This window comes from Melanerpes formicivorus, unplaced genomic scaffold (assembly GCF_026170545.1).
Source record: "Melanerpes formicivorus ecotype bairdi unplaced genomic scaffold, bMelFor1.0.p_v2 SCAF_469, whole genome shotgun sequence".
Classification (NCBI taxonomy): Eukaryota; Metazoa; Chordata; class Aves; order Piciformes; family Picidae; genus Melanerpes; species Melanerpes formicivorus.
Window position 1 is genome coordinate 100,001 of NW_027142821.1, and position 5,000 is coordinate 105,000.

Below are 5,000 nucleotides of genomic sequence, written 5' to 3' on the forward strand. Positions count from 1 at the left end.
AGCCGCTAGCAGCTGGGCAACCCCCGCCAAAGCCGCCGCGGCTTCCCCTTCCCACATTGTCCCCTGGAGGGGGGAGGTCGCGCTCCGCCGCTCCGGATCGCGACGCGGGCTGCCGCTTCCCTCCCGGGCTGCCCGGCTGCTCTCTAACCCCTGCGACCGAGGCGACGCTGTTAGGGCGGCCGTGCCGGTGCCCCTTGCCGCAGCTAGCCTCTCGCCGCTGCCCCTCCCGTCCGTCGTCCCCCGTCCCCAAAAACTTGCTGCTCTCCACGCTGGAGCCTGCACGGGGGAGGTTGCGCTCCGCTCCTCCGGCCCTAAAGCCGCCCTCGCCCGCCCCCCCGGCTTGCCGCTTGGCTGGGCTGCCCGCCCGCCCGCTAATCCCCCCAACGCCCCCACCCCAAAAACACCCCAGCCCTACCGCATGCCGCTCCCCCTCTCCCCGCTCTCGCTGACCGCTGCCACCCCCCCCCACCCCTCCCCCCCGAAACAAACCCCCCAGCCCTACCGCATGCCGCTCCCCCTCTCTCCCTAGCCTGCCCCCCCCGCCGTCGCTTGCTGCTGCCGCCGCCGCCGCTGCCGCCGCCGCCGCCGCCGCCGCCGCCGCCGGGACCCGCCTCGGTCTGGTGGCGCGCGCTCGGAGATCCCCGGCTACCCGTCCGTCCGTCCCTCCCTCCCGCCCCGCCCCGGGGGAGGGCCCGGGGCAGCGCGGGCAGGCGGGGAGCAAAAAAAGGCGCGGGCGCCAAAAAACATCGGGGTCCCGGGGTGGCGGAGGGGGGCGGCGGCGGGGGGCGGCAGCGGGTACACGGCGCCGGGTCCAGGGCGCCGGGTCCAGCCCGTCCCGGGGCGGGGACAGGTGGTGTCGTCCGTCCCCGCCCCCGTAACCTGCTCTGAAGCATCCGCTTCCCGCCGCGGTTCGCCCTCCACCCCCCCGCCGCACACGCAGCTGCCGCTTCCCGCCGCCTCTGCCCCCCGCCCCGGGATCAACCACCCGCCGGGTCCAGCCGGTCCCGGTCCCGGGAACCTGCTCCCGGGGCCAGCCGGAGCCACGCCCCCTCCTCTGACGCTTCCAGCTGCCGCCTCCCCTCCCACCCCCCAAACTCACACTGGCCCTCGCCGGCCCGCCCACCCGCCTACCTGCTTGCCCGCCGCCGCTGGGTGGCGTGCCGGACACTCTCGCACACAGGTACACAGACAGGGACACAGGGACACAGGCACTCAGGCACACAGGGACACAGGGACACAAGGACACAGGGACACAGGCACTCAGGCACTCAGGCACTCAGGGACACAGGGACACAGGGACACAGGGACACAGGCACTCAGGCACACAGGGACACAGGGACACAGGCACTCAGGCACACAGGGACACAGGCACTCAGGCACACAGGGACACAGGGACACAGGTGGCGGGCCGGAGGCCTCTCTCCACTGTGTGGCAGGGGTCCAAGAGCCACCCCAGCCCAACCCAGAGGGTCTTTTGCACCTCTCTAGAGGCCACCCAGAGACCCCAGGCCGCAGCAGAAGCCTCCCCCGCACGCTCTGCAGGCTTCCGACCCAACCCAGGCCGCAGCAGAAGCCTCTCCCGCACGCTCTGCAGGCTTCCGACCCACCCCAGGCCGCAGCAGAAGCCTCTCCCGCACGCTCTGCAGGCTTCTCAGCCACCCCAGGCCGCAGCAGAAGCCTCTCCCGCACGCTCTGCAGGCTTCTCAGCCACCCCAGGCCGCACCAGAAGCCTCTCCCGCATGCTCTGCAGGCTTCTCAGCCACCCCAGGCCGCACCAGAAGCCTCTCCCGCACGCTCTGCAGGCTTCCGACCCACCCCAGGCCGCAGCAGAAGCCTCTCCCGCACGCTCTGCAGGCTTCTCAGCCACCCCAGGCCGCAGCAGAAGCCTCTCCCGCACGCTCTGCAGGCTTCTCAGCCACCCCAGGCCGCACCAGAAGCCTCTCCCGCATGCTCTGCAGGCTTCTCAGCCACCCCAGGCCGCACCAGAAGCCTCTCCCGCACGCTCTGCAGGCTTCTCAGCCACCCCAGGCCCCAACAGAAGCCTCTCCCGCACGCTCTGCAGGCTTCTCAGCCACCCCAGGCCGCACCAGAAGCCTCTCCCGCACGCTCTGCAGGCTTCTCAGCCACCCCAGGCCGCACCAGAAGCCTCTCCCGCACGCTCTGCAGGCTTCCGACCCACCCCAGGCCGCAGCAGAAGCCTCCCCCGCACGCTCTGCAGGCTTCTGACCCACCCCAGGCCCCAACAGAAGCCTCTCCCGAACGCTCTGCAGGCTTCCGACCCACCCCAGGCCGCACCAGAAGCCTCCCCCGCACGCTCTGCAAGCTTCCGACCCACCCCAGGCCCCAACAGAAGCCTCTCCCGAACGCTCTGCAGGCTTCCGACCCACCCCAGGCCGCACCAGAAGCCTCCCCCGCACGCTCTGCAGGCTTCTGACCCACCCCAGGCCCCAACAGAAGCCTCTCCTGCACGCTCTGCAGGCTTCCGACCCACCCCAGGCCGCAGCAGAAGCCTCTCCCGCACGCTCTGCAGGCTTCAGTCCCACCCCAGGCCGCACCAGAAGCCTCCCCCGCACGCTCTGCAGGCTTCTCAGCCACCCCAGGCCGCACCAGAAGCCTCCCCCGCACGCTCTGCAGGCTTCTCAGCCACCCCAGGCCGCACCAGAAGCCTCCCCCGCACGCTCTGCAGGCTTCTGACCCACCCCAGGCCGCACCAGAAGCCTCCCCCGCACGCTCTGCAGGCTTCTCAGCCACCCCAGGCCCCAACAGAAGCCTCTCCCGCACGCTCTGCAGGCTTCCGACCCACCCCAGGCCGCAGCAGAAGCCTCTCCCGCACGCTCTGCAGGCTTCCGACCCACCCCAGGCCGCACCAGAAGCCTCTCCCGCACGCTCTGCAGGCTTCCGACCCACCCCAGGCCGCACCAGAAGCCTCCCCCGCACGCTCTGTAGGCTTCTGACCCACCCCAGGCCCCAACAGAAGCCTCCCCGCACGCTCTGCAGGCTTCTCAGCCACCCCAGGCCGCACTGGAAGCCTCTCCCGCACGCTCTGCAGGCTTCTCAGCCACCCCAGGCCGCACCAGAAGCCTCCCCCGTACGCTCTGCAGGCTTCTCAGCCACCACAGGCCGCACCAGAGGATCTTTTGCACCTCTCTGGACGCCACCCAGAGACTCCAGGCCGCACCAGAGGCCCCCCCCCCAACCATTTACAGGCTGCAGTGCCAGCCTAGGCCCCGCTGGCAGCCTCCCTTGTCTGCTTTGGAAGGCCTCCCATCCACTCCAGACCTGCCTGGAGGCCTCCCTCGACTGCTCCCGGGGCCCTCGAAGCCACCCTAGGCCTTTCTGGAGGACCTGCTCGACCGCTCGGGCGGCTTCTGACGCACCCTCGGCCATCCGGCGCCCAGCAGCTCCCAGGGCCAGGCACCGGCCTCCCCCTCCGGCCGCCCCTGGGGCCGGGGGTGGCTCGGACTCGGCGCCCCCAACGTGTCGTCCCGTCCCCCCCCCCCCCCGCACCGCCGAACATTCGCTGCAGCCGAGGGCTTGCCGCTCGACGCCTACCCCACCCGCCCAGCCCCCCCGCTGCGGCCCGGCGCTGCCCCCGGCCGCTGCGCCCCGCCTCTCATCGCTCCCCCCACCCGGCAACCGGCCGCCGGGCACGGCAAGTCCCAGGGCAGGGAACAGGTGCTGCCGGGACCCCCGTGCTGGCTGCCGGCTTCCCGGGGCTGCCCCGGGCACGGACAGGTCGCCCCCCCCGCCCCGGCGAATGTTCACCGAACCGGCTGCCGGCTGCCTTCGAGCACCCCCCGCCCCCCGCCACTATCGTCCCCCCCCGCCCCCCCCTCCGCCTCCGCTGCCGCTTCTCCCCGCACCGCCTCCACTGCCGCTTCTCCCCCGCACCGCCTCCACTGCCTCATCCCGCCGCCGGCAAACAAGTCGCCGGATCCGTAGGGTGCCGGGAGCCCGAACGGCGAGCGGCTCCGGCTGCTGCCGGGGCCGCGGGGCTTCGAGCCGCTCCGGCCGCGCCCGGGACCCCGTGCCGGAAGCCGGCATCCCGGGACGGCCCCGGGACGGCCCCGATCGCCTCCTGGGTGGCGTTCACCGAAGCGGCTGCCGGCTGTCTTCGAGCCCCCCCCCCCTCCGCCTCCGCTGCCGCTTCTGCCCGCACCCCCTCCACTGCCTCCCCCCGCCGCCGGCGAACGAGTCGGCGGATCCATACCGTCCCGAGAGCCCGAGGCGGCGGCACCCAGTGCGGGTCCGGCCGAGGCCGGGACCCCGTGCCTGTCGCAGGCTTCCCGGGACGGCCCCGGGACGGCCCCGGTCGCCGGCCGGGTGACGTTCAGCGAAGCGGCTGCCGCCAGTCTTTGGGCCTCCCCCGTGCCGGGGCCGCGGGGCTTCGAGTCGGTCCGGCCGCGGCTGGGACCCCGTGCCGGTCGCCGGCTTCCCGGGACGGCCCCGGTCGCCGGCCGGGTGACGTTCACCGAGGCGACTGCCGGCTGTCTTCGAGCCCCCCCCCCCCTGCCGGAGCCGCGGGGATACGAGCCGGTCCGGCCGCGGCCGGGACCCCGTGCCGGAAGCCGGCATCCCGGGACGGCCCCGAGACGGCCCCGATCGCCTCCTGGGTGACGTTCACCGAAGCGGCTGCCGGCTGTCTTCGAGCCCCCCCCCCTCCGCCTCCGCTGCCGCTTCTCCCCGCACCCCCTACACTGCCTCCCCACGCCGCCCGTGAACGAGTCGCCGGATCTGTAGGGGGCCGGGAGCCCGAGGCGGCGAGCGGCTCCGGCTGCTGCCGGGACCGCGAGGCGTCGAGCCGGTCCGGCCGCGGCCGGGATCTCGTGCCGAACGTCGTCTTCCCGGGACGGTCCCGGGAGGGCCCCAGTCTCCTCCCGGGTGACGTTCACCGAAGCGGCTGCCGGCTGTCTTCGAGCCCCCACCCCTGCCGTGGCCGCGGGGATTCGCCCCGGTCCGGCAGCTGACGGTTCCCTGTGCCGGACGCCGGCTTCCCGGGA